The sequence below is a fragment of the Melospiza georgiana genome, chromosome Z (genome assembly GCF_028018845.1).
Source record: "Melospiza georgiana isolate bMelGeo1 chromosome Z, bMelGeo1.pri, whole genome shotgun sequence".
Classification (NCBI taxonomy): Eukaryota; Metazoa; Chordata; class Aves; order Passeriformes; family Passerellidae; genus Melospiza; species Melospiza georgiana.
Genome location: NC_080465.1, coordinates 24630065 through 24648795, shown reverse-complemented (window position 1 = coordinate 24648795; position 18731 = coordinate 24630065).

Sequence of the window (18731 nt, the reverse complement as noted above, 5' to 3'; positions counted from 1 at the left end):
AGATTTTTAACAATTAGTCTCTAAACCTCGACACACGCTCTAGTTTGTCATTTAAAGCTGTAGATTACGCTAACCTGAGCTCACAATTCTCCGTTTCTTTCAGTTCTGAAACAGAACAAGCCTGTCTCTTTAAGTTAAAAAAGCTTACAAAGCCTTTGGTGAGGCTAATCCCCCGGGCAAAAGACAGCATAGCCCTATTCAGATCAATGGAGCTGTGCTGATTTTTTATTACTTGGAAATTTAATCCCTTAGGTCTCATATTTATTCACAAGAAACCCAAACCTCCCCCGCAAAAAAACCCCCAAAAAACCTGAAAGCCAAAAACCAAACCAGCAGAAAGAAAAACGTGCCTTTAAAAATAGCTTTTGTCCAACATAGCACCTCAGAATTTAAGTCATATGACACAAATCAGATTTTTTTTACTTCCTGACAGCACTGTCAGGATAAAACAGGATTGCTGAGATTTATAGACAAAGATAAATTAAGAGGTTTTCTCCACTTTTAATGGTGTGGACATTTTTTTCTGGATTTTTTGTTTGTTTGTTTGTTTGCTTGGGGCTTTTTTGTTAGTTTGGTTTTGGTAATTTGCGTTTTGGGGTGTTTTGATGGGGTTTTTTTTTTGATTGCTTTTTTTTTTTTGGTTGGTCTTTTTTTTTTTTTTTTTTTTGGTGGAAAAATCCAAATGCAAAATCCAGTGTCTCCTTCAGCTGTTTATTTTTAAAGCAGCTTCTAACACTTTTCTATCTAGGCTAAAAGTGAGGTCCACTGAAGGTCTTTGAACTGTCACTGCAGAAAGGAAGCATAGGGTCTCTCTATGAATCTGGGTGAATCCCCAGGGAAGGTGCATGGTGCCCTCGATCTGCTCAGCCGGTTAGCGTATGGTGCCTTAAACACCAGGACTGTGGGTTCAATCCCACAAGAAGAATGTTAGGAGTTGGACTTGGGGATCCTTGTGGATCAGAATACCGTGTGATCTGTGAGATGCTACCTTTATAAGCAAATAGCAGGGACTATGGCTCTTCTAAGCCAGCTGCCAGCATGTAGCTGAGTTGTGACATAAAAGGGCTCTGTGCCCATCTTGAGGAGCACTGCCCTGTGGAGGGCTGGTGGCACCCAGAACCTGTCGCAGCAGCAAAGAAAGGATTCAGTTTTTATGCTTGCTGTGACTGACCAATTGAGCAGCTAGCTTCTTACAGCTTAAATGGCACCTTCAGTGGCATTTAAAATATATTTCATTTGCTTTTTAAAAATGGATTTGTTTTGATTGCTTTTATGAAAGGTTCATTTATTGTGTTAACGCTTTAAGTGAACGGAGAAATGAAGACGTTTCTCTTCTATGTGTGTTAGGATACATGATGACCTGCAAAATATGGCCTGAGGAAATAATTTGCATTAATGTGCAGTTCTGCTACAGATTAATCCTGAGCCCTGTTTCCACAGGCTCCCAGGCAGGCAGCAAGCTGTGGAACAAACATGTGCTGCAGGCCTGCTCCCAGAGCCTGACACCAAAGCCCTGCCTTTGGCCTTGTCACAGCTTCTCAGCAATATCTTAATCCTGTGTGCATGGAGACCTAGCTGATTAATATCTCAAAAAGAAAAAATTGTACAGTAAACTAAAAATTGTCATCTAATTGTATAATTACAGCAACACAGCAATGGTCAAGCTATAAAATTTATAATATTGCTCAGGGATTTTGCCTGTGATTTTTCCTGATTCTGCCCATGGAAGCATGGATTCAGAATCCAGACCCATTTATTTAATAAGTCAAAGTGCTCTTGTATTTACAAAGAATATGTCTTCTCAATAATTTCCAAAGGTTAACAGATTTCAGTCCTCAGTGAGTGCATCCTTATTGTGAACATATCTTTCAATTTTCCTTAAAAACAGTGCAAGCATCTGTAGAATTTTAGAGTCTTGACTTGCCACAGCTTTCAATCACTCAGTTCATACTACAAGTCTGGGGAAATCTAGTTCTTGCACCCTATTCAAACTGGATGGATGTTCAAACTTTGAAAACATACTTTTTCAAAATGCTGATTCTTTCCAAAACTGAATTTATTTCAAATAAAAGTATAGGTATAGACTGTCTTCATTCTTTCCTTACCTGTCCAAGAAACTGAAATTTTTCATGTACAGGTTGCAGATATGTACCTCACTGAGAAACAAAATGTCCGACAATTTCTACATCTTCCATCAAGGCTCTATTCCACCAAAACCACCACAATATTTTTCTGATTAGAAGCACAGTACTGAATTGCCATGCTATAATTCAATGTAAAAGAGTTTTGTGGGGGATTTCCCTGACTATCTCTGCTAACTAACATGGCAGTTACCCCCATCACTGAACATTTTGTAAAATTTCTGCTTTAAATGGCATTGCTCAGGTGTGCTAGGCAAGACAGACTTCCAAAATCTTAGCCGTGCCTCACCTAATAATATTACTCTCATGGGATCCCAGCAGAGAATCCCAGATAACTACACCCAGGTCCATTCCACACAGGCCAGCAGAGGCACAGCTGGGTAAGTATTTTCCTGCCCTAAGCTGCAGGGAGGTTTCATTTCTCTGGACGCTGATGCACGTGAGTGTGGGTCAGAATGGACAGCGTCTGTTTGCAGTGAAGGTCTTCCCTTCTCCCAGTGGCACAAGAGAGCTCCACTCTATCAAACACAGACTGTGCATCATCTGTCACTGCATAGAAGTGAAAGTGCAGAAGGCAAGGGCACAAAGCTCTACCAGAGTATTTCTGTAACAAGCTTCCCTCATGAAGAAAAGTCTTAGGCAAGCTACGTAATTGTCAGGTTTCTGTGCTGCATCCGAGCTAGAGAGGGCATTTAAGGAACAAGAGATCTGCTTAGTTAGCAAAATATGAGCTGCCTAAAGCTTGAATGCACATTTAGCACAAACCTGCATGAATACTGAAAGTACAGCTTTTGAGTCAAAATACAATCCATGGCTTATATACTGCACAGGAAAATGAGAAAGTCTTCCGTTTCCCTGGAAAAGATTAAGATGTAAAACAGTGGCTCACATGTAAAGATTTTGTCTTTGCAAGGCAGAACAAAATCTTGGAGAAGGCAGCAGAGAGCAAGGACTAAGTTCAATTTTTTCTGTTCTAGGGTGGTTTTCCTCCTGTTATCCTGTTTCCCTGGAATGATTTCACTAAACCACAAACTGGCTAAAATATATCCCTTTTCTTCTGCATGTTTGGGAAGGTACTGTCTTCGTTATGCAAGGTCATAAAGAAATTTAGTTCCTCTTTCCAACCATCCTTCAAAACGGCAAATAGTTATGTAAATTTAAATTCATACTTTGGTATCTTCATATGCTGTATTTAGTTGTACTAAAAAATTAGCTAATCTACATCATCAGTATGGGAACATTGCAAAAGATTCTAAGATTCTAGCATCAGAAATATTTACTGGAATTTTGTCCAACAGGGAAAAATTAGTCTTCAGAAAAAAAAATTGTTATTAGGAGTGATTCTCCAGGACAGCTGAGTGTCAGCAGTGGATCTTTTAATGCCCTGTATTTGCTGCAGTAATTAGAGTCCTGCTCTTGCCATGGTATGGCAGTAGGCACAAGACTGTATTTTGTATTTGTGCACTACATCTGAATACTAGGCAACTTCCACCATTTTGTAAATGAAGCATAAAACTTCCATGGTATTTTTAGTGCCTGCATACTGCTTAGAACCTGTAAAACTCAGAAAAAAAACAACCAGTTGTCAACTAACTAATGCATATAATTAAAAAAATATAATAATCAAATTATTTACTGTACTTTTCCTGTTCATCTAAGTGCATCACAGACAATTTACAATGAACCAGAGGTGTAGGTGACTACCTCTGGTAGAATTACATCTTATGTATAAATCAAATGTGATGAAAACATATGTAATGTGTCAGGCTGTACATGGTCTACACCAAACCACAAGATGGGACCAAATTCCTCCTGGGTGTAATCAAGGTTCTCATTTATGTTGAAGGAACTCCAGACTGCCTCTTGATTTGATTGGATTCAAAAGGTGGGTCCTTATCCAGTATGTTTAAATGGCAAAGTTTCATCTGACAACCAGTGTTGGTCTATGTTTTAGAGAAAGCAATATTTCTGGACAGGGGCATTTCATACTGTATTATTTTCAGGCCCTGTTGGCAGATAGATGGAACACTGCTTTTGCTGGCTGTGGACTTTCAGGGCTTTTGTTTGTTTGTTTTGGTTTTGGTTTTTCATTTGTGGGTTTGTTTTTGTTTTGGGTTTTTTTGCAAGGAAACTTTGTGTTGCACACAAAAGTTACACATAAAGTTCAAAATTATTGTTGCAATAAAATCCTGCTTAGCCCTTAGCTTGCAACAAAAGTAAGCAGCTAGTCCTGGAAAATTGCAAGGCATCATTCTTTACAGACTATAGATGTAATTGGTAGTTTGGAGAAAATATCGTCAGATTTCAGAGTGCCATTTTCTTCTGTGCTAGTTTTTGGTGGCTTTCAGCCAGTCTTTCTCACTCACGCTTCAATAGGATGAATACAGTAGCCATTAGACACCTCTCTGACTTGCAATCTCCATTATTATTGACTGTTCTGCTCTGAATCAAAATTGTCCAAATTTTGACCTGATTCCTGATGAAGGGAATGGAGCAAGAAGACATTTTTGCCTTATTGTCTGTATGAGGGTCACAACTCTAGAACTTCCTTCTGAGCACTTGACAGCAAGAGATTTGCTGCTGATTCACAGGGAAAGCAGCACAAGTTATAAACCTCATTGGTTTCTGGGATGTCAAATATCATAAAGGTGATTGAAGGAGATAGTCCATTGAGTGCATTATCCAATATCTTTCTGGGCTATGCAGGGGAGAGTGTAATTGTCACTGAAAATTGATAGCTATCTGCTTTTAACCTGATTTTCTGTGAAAGGGTAAGAGAGTGTAGCAATGTTCGGTATTTAACATGATTGTTTTAAAAAAATATGGATGGCATTTATAATAACCAGAGGAACAGAAAATTTCTTTTTTCTAAGCATAAAAAGGGTCACTTTCAACTTATTTGAGGAGAAAACAGTAACCAAGCTTTGTTAGAAATCCTTAAACCACATTTACTGTTATTAGGAAGGTTATTAGAAGTTGGTGAAATCTCTAAATTCAGATTAAGAACCCTTTATAGAAAAGCAGAATATTTCCGTCTTTATTAGTATGCATAAGCACCCATGGCACAATATACTGGATATAAATTTGTTTGTTAAGAACAGTCTGTCCATTTACTGATCACTACTCACACTAAACCCCACAGTGTGCTTGACCCATAATCAGCCAGGCATCCTGAAGGAAAATTCATTGATGGAGGAAGGTTAAGAAACTTTTGACTTAATCAACTTAGATGAATGACATTAACTACATGTCATTCATTGATCTTAACTCTGTTGCTCATGGCTTACAGTAAATTAACAGAGGTGTTACTCATCTCTTTCTTGAGGATATTCACAGTGGGAAGTAGAGTCATTATCTGCCAGTGGCATCTGCTAAGTTGAGCCCTGTGGTCTTTCAGTGCTTGATCATCAAGTGGATTGCTCTCCTCACTGAGTCATGAAATATCAAATACTACCACAGTTTTGACACAGTGAACAAACCTTTTGAAATCAATATCAATCAGAAACTAGAACCTGAGTAAGACATCTGGCATGAAGCAAGTTTAAGAAAATGTCTATTTCTTTTTCACTGTCATGTAATAGAGTGATAGACTGATGTGCTTCACTTTCCCTGTCCCACTGCGTCAGCCCTCTACACCATTGAATCAACAGTCTCACCAGCATTGCTGTTGGTGCAGAGATCATGTGTGTCTCTAGAAATGTTTTAACAAGCAGTGTTCCATCAGCTTGCCAAGAATAGCTGATGATTTTACAGGTCACCCCCACTCAGCTGGAAGAAACACTGCCCTTTACCTGTTCAAGTGAAATTGATTTTTACCTGCCAAGGCTGAAAGAGAGATATTGAACACTACAGGCACCTGTCGGTGTTCCAGCATGATGGCCAAGTTCTGCGACAATCTCCCGGGAAGCTAGAACATGCAGGCTAGGACAGCAGCTCTGACAAACTGTGCAGAGCGTATCTTGTGTTCCTCACTGCTTCTGCAGGGCAGCTTGCTCAGCTAACACTTGTCAGAGTGACAGCTGAGCAGGCTACTCCTCCTCCTGGCATTGATCAGGAAGGTTTGTATTAGCAATGGCAGGAACCTCGTGCCACCTCGTGTTACAGGGATCCAACCCTTCCCCTCTAAGATTCCTTACTTGCCAACCAAAGTCAAGGAAAAGGTTGTATTCGATTTGTATTCGAGTGATGAAAACTGTGTAAATAATGGGAATTAAAAACCCTATTAATATTACTGTCAGATTCCCCCTTGTCACCTTATTGCTAAATTTTCTGTGGTGGTCCACATAAACAATGGAAATGTTTCTATCTGCCCTTTAGTTTTTGCTGACTTCTCAGTTTTCTCCATGGTGCTTACTACATATTTCTCTGTGCAATGTATTAGCATTTTTACAGCCTTTGCAGGCATCTATCGGTACATTTATGCATTACGTGTAGAGCCATATAAAATGTCATGGCATCAATGACATCTGATCCTTCTCACCAGTTGCCGTTGCTCCATGTTCATCTCATCACTCCCTGCAGAACTCCCTGCAGAAGCCAGCAGGTCAGGGCCATTTATCCTCCTGGCAAACACAGTCTCTCTTCTGAACGGCTCCGCATGTTTTTAGTTTTAAGTATTACACAATCTTGAGTAAATTTTTTTAGCCACACAGAAACATGGAATTGCCACAGTGGAAAATCACAATAGACTTAAGTATATTGATCAATATTGATCAATATTAAATAGCAGGATGAAGTAAAAAAACAATTAAAATATTTACTATTTTTTCCTCATTTTTTATGAATTGTCTTAGAGAATGCAAAGTGAATGTTGCTTAGTGGATATTACAAAATTCAAATTCAGTTTTTAACAATGTGTGCCAAAACATCAGGAAAAAAACATTTCCAAGGACAGTTTTGGGTAGGCAAAATTTCTTTGCAGAGATTCTATTCATTTGGAGTGGATTCCATTCATTGACAGAAGTTACTTACCCTTCTAATAAGTATGCCAAGTGCCAAGTAACTGAACCTATAGACCTTCAATTTTTAGAGTACTGATCAAGTTTGAATAGATTATAGGCAGTGTTTGCATGTTCTTCACTTACCCTGAAACATGAACAATAAGAGGGGCATTAAAACTTTCCTAATTACATATCAGATCATAACCCAAGGACAAATATATGTCACTGCACTTCAGTGGGTAGAGTAGAGGTGAATTCATATGTCCAGGCTCACCTTCTCCACTGGTAGAAGTACGAAGAATAGACTTTGCTGAGTCCTTGAGAACTTTCTGGGTCACTAGTCCTTCCCAGAAGCTATGGATAGATAGCTCTCTTGAACACGTGTGTGCTGATTATCAGTTGACAGTAAAAACAAAACCTAACTCCCATGGAAAGATTTAAAAAATGCCTAGACAATTCCACTGCCCTGTGTTTAGTGCATTAAAATGTGTGCATTTTTATGAATCACAAGGTGAGTTTGTTTTCTTTTTTCGGTGATAAAGATCTTGCAAGCTATCATTTGAACACTGTGAAATTTGTAGTCTTTTATCTCACTTCTTTGGGTGGGAGGTCTTTACAAAAGAATTTCCATGGTTGTGAGAGCCCCACTAATGAACTGCAGTTCATTATAATGAACTACACCTTCTGTAGCCTTGAAATGGAAAGAGACAGTGAGGATGAGGAAGGAGGGAGTTAACAAGGTGAGAAAGAAAACATAGATTAAACATGTGGGTGTAGGTCTACCATCTGCTTGAGTCTTTGCATATCTACAGGAAAAAGGGCAGGTCTTTTTCCAGAGACAGAAGCAGCAAAGGCTGCATCAAGGTCCAAAGCGTGATGAAAGGTCAAACACTAATAGAAAATATTGAGCTGCCACCTCCCTTCACTGCTGTGTTAATACTTTTGGAAAGCCCCATTACACAAATCCCTGCTCACTGGGGTGAATAATGCCATTGGTAGCTGTCTGCTCTGAATGAAACTGTGAATCACTGATTGTATGTGATGAGGCTTCCTGCATGCAATTCATGGTACAGTTACTGAGTATAAAATAGAGCTTTCTCTCAGTACAAAATATCCCAGCATCAAAAAGCAGAGGTACCTGTATTTGTAAACTGTTCACGGTTATTTCGAGATGCCTATTTATTCCAGCTAGTTGCCTGTTGGTCTGTTATCAATAGAGAAGAAAAAACGTATATGCATCCTGTGGGATGTCAAGAATGTGACTGTAATAAAAATGTTTCCTGCTTGAAATATAACAGCCCTTTTAGAGTAATTTGAAGGCCTGCTGTTCATTCAAATTACCTACTGTGTGGGCTGTGTGCCATTATACCGCACAACATGTAGGAATAGACAGAATTTGCTTTTCCTGAAAGAAATAAGAAATGTTATCTTGCAACATTTTCAGAGTAACCTAATAATATTTATTTAAGAAAATTTGTTCTTTAAAAATAAAGAAAAAATTAAAGAATTTCTGCACTTTTCTGTGCCACTTTTATTGTAATACTTGTTTTTGTAAATATACAAAAATATGGCTTTTTGTATAAAAAGCTTTTCTTGGAGCTTTAAAAGCCTCAAAAGACCCGGACTGTAACTGTGGTCATGAGAGTCTTTGTGCAGACACCCAGCTAGGCACCTACTAAATCAAAACTTGAGTTGTTTGAACATTTCTGTTGAAGGAAAGTGGTAGAATTGGACGGTGAGTGTATGACTACTGTTTTTAGGCTCTGCGTCATTTACAGTTTGTCTCAAGAACAAATTTAGAGTATGTCTCAAATGTGGAGGGTACAGAGACACTTGACCCTCTGCTAGATAAGCTAGCTCCAAAGTCAAAACCAGTACAACTTCCTTGGCTCATCAGTTCTCTCAAAGTAATTCAATCTGCTGAAAGTGCAGCGCAACACCGTCAGTGACACTGTGCTTGCACACCTGAGACCTCTGCTAGTGCCCAGAAAAGCCCACAGCTACAATGACCAAAAAATTCAAGGTTTGCCCTCCTATATGTAAGAGGTTAACTTACTGTGTAGCCATGCAACCACTAACACTACTGCATTCATTCTGAGAGTCATTCAGGTATATAAATGAACCTAAGAAAATAATTTTCCTGAAAAGCCCACTTAACTACTAGACAGAACTTGTCTAGTAGCCCTTTTTTTCTGTAATAGAACTTGCTGAAAAATTGAATTTCTCAGAATAAATTGAAATTGTTTTGTAAGAGGTAAAGCAGACTTAAGCCCCACTTAGTGGGTGATAGCCTGTCTTCATCAAAATTGGATTTCAAGATGTACTAATTAGCACAGCTGAGAATTTGAACCTTTCTGAGTAAGATTGTTCCAAGTAAATGAGCCCTCTCTATCCTGTAACACTGCTGCAGTGCTGGAACGAGGATGAATGCAGGTATATTCTTCCCAAATCATTTGTACTGGCATAGACAGAGAGAATACACTTGCATTAACTGCTACCACTTCATCATTCTGAGAGTAAAACAATCTTACTAAATCTAGCAAATGCTTTTCCCTTGCTAAATTTGCTGATACCTCACAGATAAACTCTAATTCATTGCTGTGTAGACATTAAATATTTCATCTTGTAAAATACTCCTTATATAATTTCAGAAAGACTTGTGCTCATGAATACAAATTGGAATCAGGCAAACATTTTATTAAATCAAATTTTGTCTGGAAACGCTATGCATAGAAATTATTTGCTTAGAGGGGATTCTTAATCTGTTTTAGTTAAACACAAAGGCTTCTCCCTAAGGAGGAGAGCTACCAGAGCAAGCAAGAAAGAAGAATAGCTTAAAAGATTTCATTGCAGTTCTTATGTACCTTTTAGCAAAAGAGAGAAACTGCTCCTTGTAAGTCTGCAATTTATTATTTCAATTAAAGCAAAATTTTAAATATACATGCCTGTTTGGTTTGGGGAGTCTGACTAAATGCAATATGCCAGCTTCCTTTCTGTTCTTTTGGGCGTATATCATTACTTCACAAACCTTCACCATGACCTTCTGATCTTCAATCAGCACAAAATAACCCCAAACTCACAAAATTTCTATTGGCAAAAGATTATCTGGATATTTTCACAGTTATGAATCCAGTAATCTCACTATTGTTTGTTTGGGTTTTTAAAATAAAAATTAGCCCAACAGTTTCAGATCTGGGGACCTTGTCATAGTATCAAAAGTCAGGAGGTAGTGGCATTGCTATTGTTCCACACAGTAAAATCTAGAACTCAGTTCAGGAGTTTGGGCAAGTCTGAATTCTTGTCAGCAAGAACTTCCAATCTCATCTTCATGAGGTAGTAACATTGGAAAACATTGGTACAAATAGCCTGGTCTAAAGACACCTTTTTTTTACCTAACATTTTATAAAGTATCAAAAAACTTTCCCCCCCCCCAAACAAAAACAAAACAAACCAAAATACGAAAAATCAAAAACAACAACAACAACAACAACAAAAAAAAACACCAAAAAAAACCAAACCAAACCAAACCAAACCAAACCAAACCAAACCAAACCAAACCAAACCAAACCAAACCAAAACTGTTGCTAACTACCTTTAAGTCTTTAATGAGTCAGCATCTTTTACCAAGGCATTATGTGTGGTCATGTTGTGGCCTCACATTATTAGTGCTAGGGTTATTCTGTGCTCGCTAGCCTTGCCTTCTTTGCTTGCTTTTGTATGGGTCTGTGTATTTCACACCAGCCCCCAACCTTGTCAACATTCAAAAGTCTGCAAAAGTCATGCAAATTGAGTGTACATTTCCCAAAAGTACTGCACCTATCAGTACTTCAGTAAAGCCTTTATATGACCCAAAGTTCTGATGAGGTCCTTACTATTGCTCCACTACAAAGGAAATAAACTTCACCACAAATGGCCTGAGCTCTTCACAGCACACTTTTAGGAGCTGAAAACAAAAATTTGTAACACAACTTCTACAATGAAGTACACCAAACCTCATGTAGCCTCAGTACAAGAGTAGCGTAAGATTTACAGACTGAAAGCTTCCCTGCCCAGCCTGTTGGTCTTCTTTCAGGATGATATGAATTTAAACATGAATGCCTTGTGTGATCCCTCATGCTATGAAAAAATGAGATAACTCTTTCACAGCAGGGAAAAGGTGGCCCCAGCATTAGAGTGCAGTCCTGTTCTGTTCAGGAGAGCTGGCTTCAGCACAGTATTATGGCCACTTTCATTTGCACTGTAGTCTTTTTATGTAGGTTTTGATAGACATGGTTCAGCACAAGTTGCTCTAACTTTTCTGTTAAAGGAATTTCCAAAACCCCAGCATCCATCATTTATCTCATGAATCAGGAATAGGAAGCCTCTCAATAAGATTACCAACATCATTTTTTCAAATGCACTTTTGATGTTCCTCTGTCTGTCTGGAAATTCAGTACATAAAGCTGTACTGAGAGAGGCTACAGTCACCAGAACTGATCCCCCTCTTATCAATCCCTAAAGAAAGCTGTGAAGGGAAGTTTATAACGTGTATTAGATGACACCTTACAGTTCACAGAGGGAACCTTCTCTGTCTGTTCCATTTTCAGCAGTTCATCAGTGCTTGCCTAGCCAATAATGACAACCTTGGGTGTCCCCTGGTCCTGCAGTGGTAAAAAAATATCTACTTGAAACTGTCTCATCCTGAACAAGAGTAAGCCTAAGGGAGATTTTTTTTTTTAAATGCCAAGTTATATATGGGAAGATAATAATTTTGGTTTTACCTCTCTAAGAAAGGATTAAAAGGACAATGTTATAAACAGTTTAATTGCAGCTTTGTTGAAACCAATGCTTTTAAAATTATTTATTGCAGCAACAAATTTATCCTATAGCACATATAACAGAAATAGTTTTTTAAAAATATAAAGCATTATCCAAAAGTGTAATTCTTATTACAAGACAAATGGATCTTTATAGAATCCATCTTTTTATCAAACTTTCTGTATAATTAAGACTAAATCTAATTTCTAGTAGCCTAAAAAAGTTTGTGGTTTGTTTTTTGTTTACATTTCCACTTTTTATACTCAAGAACAAAAGTACTGACACTGTCTTAGAAATCTATGAGATGAATGATTCACCAGGAACACAATAAAGAAAAATACTTCTAATCAGAAAAATACACAAAAGTATTGCTAAAATTTACATAAATTTGATAACTTCTTGCACTGTGCTATATGACATTATGGTGTACTACACAGTTATACCAGAAATATTTCTCCACTGCCTCTTGAAAACCTTGAAGTGTCTGGTAGTTTCATAGAAAATCCAGTACTCTGAAAACTCATAGGAGTAACATAGTACAGTGGTATGCTGGTGAATGTTTGTGAAAGTTACAGAAAAGGAATTTCAGTGGCTAGCAGAAATGATAAAATAAAAATGTTCCAATTAAAATAAGTACAGGATGCTTTAAAAGTGTATTTGCAAGGGAGATTAAATGAGATATACAAAAAAACTTATGGGCATATCACTGTCCACCTTTCCTGAAGAAGGTATTTTTTGACACCAGGTCACCATACTATCACCAGGATTTGTGCCATGTTAATATGCTTAGATTTTTCCAGTAAATAATTGTTTTGTTCGATCTTTTAATAATTGTGTAAATTAACCAGAAACATTCTACAGTAATAATATTATGATTAATCATAAAGCTAAGAAAGTGAAGACAGAGGTCCATGTGCAACAAATCACTAGCACTCTACTCTGGCTCAGAGTTTCTTGGCATATAGGTGCAGATTTCCACACTGCAGTACTTCCTTCAAACCGTATTTCACAAATCCTCCTTTCAAATCAACACAGCAAATCCAAATCTGATTCTTCAGACTCTGCTTTCAGGAATTTTTTGTTTGACTGCATAGCCTGAGTAAAAAAGCAGAAGTATGTAATATCCCACAATAGGTCTAACATGTATATGGACAATGTGGGAGTGAAAAGATGTCCTCCATCTGGTTTTGGTCTCACACTTTGTAAGGTGGGACTCAAAAATGGCTAGAATACATTTCATGGCATCTGTCAGCACCAGGTTTATGTCAAGTGGACTCTCTGACAGCAGCTGGCTGCGGCTCTGCAAGAGACACAGGAGTGCCATGACTGTATTTGGAAGCCTTGCAGGCTGCTAAGTTCCCAAAAAAAATGCCTGGCTGGTGCCTGACCTCATAATAGACAAGGCCAGGGTGACCTGTGCTGATGTTACACCTCGTTTCTAAGTTACCCTTCTGAGCAGCAGGGGTGACTGGATCATTTGTGCATCCAATTTTCCTGCTTTAGGCCTTTTATGATGCCTGTGCTGGATCTTTTCGGCTTCAAATGGGACACTGGTGACTTTGCTGTTCAGCTTTTAACCATCACCAAGATGTTTTATCACCAGGCCTATGAGAGACCAAGTTAGTACTGCAGCTTTCTCTTCTCACCACACAGTAATACAAGATGTGAACTGAGGCCAAATATATGACTCTAGGACTCCAGTGATATTTTTAGTAGTATTTTTAAAATATTATTTTCCAGGATGCTTTTTTTTTTTTTTTGACTTTTAAAGTGTGGTCTATGTAAATACAGCAGTCTGTGTGAAATCCAATACATGTGGCTAAAGACAGCATAACATTTGTTGCCTAAAATTTAGGCAACTTAAACTGAGTTAACTGATATTCAGTGCTCTGATCTGCATTTCCTTGGGTGGTGCAAAACAGAAACAGGGAAAAGAACAGTTAATGACTCAAAAGCTCATTTATGGCATACACTACTTGATAAAGTAAAAACAGCTGATGCAAAAATTCAGATTATGAAATTGAGTACATGTTTTACAACAACAAAGACTGTCAGCACCGCCACTGATTTCTGGTCTTTAAGAGGTGTTGCCTACATTAATGCAGTAGGTTTGGTTTCAGTTATGGGGTTTTTGTTGTTTTGTTTTTTTCTTTTTTTTTCCACTTTGTCTTCTGCATCCTATTTAGAAAATAGTAAATTTCAGCTAATGCTGTACTCATTTTGTCTTCCAGGGATCCTTTCATTTATTGTCCTGCTGCAACAATTCTGGCATTGCAAACCAGGAATGAATAAAGCCAAGAAAATGAATCGGGTTTGTAATTTATCAGAGTGCTTTTTTTCATTTTAGCTATGTCTAAATTGCCTTTTCACATAACAAACACCTTAGAGTGGAGCAAGTTAAACCAGCAATCTTATAAGAGCTCTTTTCATTAACAGAATACCACAAGAGGTTTCTGTAAATATGCACCACCTCTAATACTGCAAATGATGGATAAAGTTTAATCAAAAAAGGCCAAATTAGTCACAAAAATTATTTTTTATATCTAATCTTTTTATCCACTTTGTTTGTGTGTGTATCAATTTTAAGTGTATATGAACAGAAAAAGTCAGAAGGTATTAAATGCAACAACTTTCTGCACAATGAGAAAAGGAAGAGGGGCGGCTGGACAGTCTAAATTGCTTCAAACAGGGTAAAGTTTCAGGATCCACCTCCCAGAAAGACCAGCTTAATGCACTGGACATGTGATAAAGGGCATTCAGAAAATGGAATAGAAATGGGAAATGAAAACTATCGTATCTGTACGAGGGACACTGAGTGCAGGGACAAAGTTAAAATAGCATCTTTGACTTGAATGATGTGGTAAAGGTCATTCTGCCTCTAACAGAATGTATGGAAAGTGCATTAAGTCAGAGGCTACCACAATTTTAACAGATGATAAAGAAATACTTTGAAAAGGCCCTGGTATAGAAGCTGCCTTTTTTGATTACACTGCAGTGAAATCTGCAGGCCAGAATAGGGAACATTTGTTTTACTATCGCTAGAGTTTCTCCATAATTGTCTGAATTACAGTTTTAGGTGAACGTAACATGTCACCAAGCAGATTTGTACTCTATGTTCCACCAATTTCCTTGTTTTTCCGAACAGACTTATTTTTCACATCCATATATTGTAATGGTTAGACATCTCAAATGCAGTAACAATAATTTCTCCACATCTATGTGATTTTGCCATTCAATTATACTGCATTTTAAAATTATGCTTTTATTTCTCTGTGAATATGTACGTGTCTGTATGTAGCTATATGTAAATATATAAATAAATTTATTTTCTTTAGATGTACATTTAAAGCTTGAAAACAGATTTTTTATTTTGGATAACAGTACATATAACAGAAATTAATATATCAGCCAGATAATTATTCTTTGTATCTAACAATGAATACCACAGTGTCACTGGTACTACAGTACAGGCAGAAAATGGAATATACTATGCTCAAAATACTGTATAAGAAACCCCACTTACTTGTATTCATGGCTACTTTGCCAGCTCCCTGCTCCATTTCAAAATTCAGGACAGACAGAGACACTGAAATAAAAGGATCTGGACAAATTCCCAGTGTCTTGCTTATTCATTAAACACATGTGGCTGCCTGATATTTTGGAGAATCTCAGCTGCAACGATCGTTGAATCTATGTAGATTACTGGCCAGATCACACTGACTGTATTTATTGGAGGGATTGGGTACTGTGCAGTTTTATGTTCAATTTCCACTGCCCAACCAATGCAAAAGTCCAACAGTTTGAAAGGATAGTTAATGCAATTTTTAAAAATTGTCCAGCAAATGCAATTAGTACAGATCTTGCAGTCTTTTCATCATCTGAGAGGATGGTACAAAATAAGAAAATGTAGCGCTAATTCTTTTTCTGCTTCAAGCACTGCAACATGGCTGATGTAATTGAATTGGAAGCCAGTGGGCTGCTGCCAACCATGTGCTTCTGAAAGTGATCACATGTGAACACTTTTAGGAACTGAAACCAACATAAGCTAACATTTTCTAAGGGTTTGGAAATTTGCCCAGTAAATACAACCAAAATAAAAAACATAAAAAACAAAGCAAAATCACCCTAACAAGTAAATAAACAAAAAAATCAAACAAAAACAACCCTAAAACCAACCCTGCAGAGGAGATGGCTAAAATACATCAAGAAGTAGAATTGAGTATTTTTAGGACAGATGGTACCAAAACCCATCACCATGATCTTATCATACCAAGTCTACTTATGAGTATGGAACATCAGAAACCCTAGGGGAAGGACAGGATTTCAGAAATGATAATGATGATGATGATGATGATGAAGAAACATTCAACTAATTGCTTTGCATGGGATATTTTCATTTAAAACAGCTGCCACTTGTGTGTCAGAACTCACTAACGTACTGCACTCTCTATTTAAGCTATATTTATATGAACAAACACTAAATCCCTAAATGTATTACTCTGACTTTCAGTGTTATTTGCATATTTTGGCAGAAAATATTTAGACTTCTTCAGTAAGTCTTGAAAAGTCAGAGTTTGAAGCACAAATTGTGCTTTTTGGTTTTCATCTCATCATCTGAGGTTACTGAAGGTGAATACTCTTTCTGAGCTGGAAACTTAACATAGTCCTTAAGTGCATCAGGCCAATTCCTCCAATTAATTGTGAACATTCTGAGAAACTCTGCTCTTCGCCCACCTACAACTCCAATTTCTGGACAGTTCTCAGGCTCCTACATGGCATTTAATGGTACCTGCCCCCTTTCAGGTGTAGTCTGTGGCCACAACAAAATGTACCTCTCCCACTGCTACAGGAAAATCTTAACCAAACACCTGCAGAACACATGCTTCAGATTGAGTCAGTTGTTTTGCACATCTCTTTTTATAGCTATTCCCATTATGTGTCTGAGTTGGAGTAAGCATTAGAAATGGTTAGAGAAAGAACCAAAGAATCTTTGAATTCTCCAAAGTATTGATTATAAAGATCAAATTGCTCAAGTGGCATGATAGTTGGGATATATTTCTCACCCCATATCGGTGAGCTCAGTTATGTCATGCTGAGTGTAATTAAGCCAAACAAATAAGTGCTGCTGGTATCCTCCAGAACCAGAAAGGATTATGTCCACAGAAAATGGAAAATTATTAACTCTAACAAAATAAAATGAAGAAATTATTTTATGGATTGATTTACTGTCTATTTCAAAACAGTTTTATAATTTTCTAATGAATAATAATTCATAATGACTTGTGATGGAATCTGTAAGCTGGTGGAAGAAAGGAAATTACATTTGCTCCCCAAATTAAAGAACATACAAACAAACAAAAAATTTAAAAATCCAGACCAAAAGAAAAAGCAAATTTATCTCTCTGAAACAGCTCTCTTTAAGCAAGACATCAAGTTGCCAAAGTGCTAATTAGAAATCAGTGATATTTTGGAAAACGTCTTTGTTTTAATGAAATGGGTCAACTATAAATCAAGATGTAAAAGAAAAAAAAGTCTCTTCATTCTCAAGAAAATATTAAAGAGAATATAAATAAAAATATACAACGGAACAAATCCAATCTTGTCTCACATGTTATTGAGTCAGTGCTAAAGACAAAAGCCAGCCAAAGAGAAACACAGCAAAGTAACATTTTACTAACCAAAAAAAGGGAAATTGACTTATTTTATTTACTTCCACACAGCATGAGTGTTTTGCTTGCTGTTGCAGTTAATAATTAATAGCTCTGTTATGGTTGTGTCCCAGCCTTATTCGGTTCACTGAAGGAAGAGTGAATGACTTAAGTCTTGAGGGTGTGAATTTCTGCCCATCTCCATGCAAAAAAGCCTTTTACTGATTCTCAACATTTTCCTTCTGCTGTTTAAAAAACCCAAAAAATTCTCAAAAATCAAAATAAACAACTACCACAGAACACTGAACTTTTATTTCCCCTTCTGATTATGGGAAGAGAAAGGGATTGACACTGAATCTGTTGCTTCATCTGGAATAACAGTTGTGAGGAAAGTGTCTTGTTTGCAAAGATATTTTGGTCTCTGACCCTGGATCAATGGCTGTGCCACTGCAGACTGTGAAAAAGCTCTTGTTTCTCTTTCATCTCTTCCATCTGCCTAACACACTGAGGATGACATGGCAGGACACTACACTCAGTGCTGAAACATTGCCTACTAAGACAAAGACCCCTCAGTCGCTATTACCTTCCTGATCTTTGCTTGGCCATGGCAACCAATGACTCTCCACTGACATCCTGGAAATATTTGTGGGAGTCTTTTGCCGAACACAGCTGCAATAATAATTGCATGTTCCAACATTTCTTCTCAGCACAGGTTTTATTTAGGAAGCAGAGGAGACATACTAAAAAGTACTCTTTTGCTTTCAGCAAAACACTTGAGCAAGGCTATGGTACATCTTTTCACTTCTCTGTATTCTCTGTCTAGATAAATACTGATGTCTTTTAAATACTTTTATGTCTTTATTTTTGTGTATGTGCATAAAATAATTTGGACCTACCCCTTACTATTATAACTCAGTGTTTTCATAAGATTGAATTTATCTTTTCTGAAGATCTCTTCTCTGACATCTAGGAATTTCATAGAATTGATTAGCATTTCTTCCATAAGCATTAAAATGCATTAGATGAAAGGCATGGAACTAGTCACAGAATACTTTAGAGTTACAATTACATTGTAATTATCTGATTCTATGCAAGAGAGTTTAAGTGGCATGAAACCAAGATAGATGAATAGAAAGTCAACTGCATCCTAGGCTGCATCAAAAGCAGCACAACCAGGAGTTCAAGAGAGGTTCCACTGGGAGTAC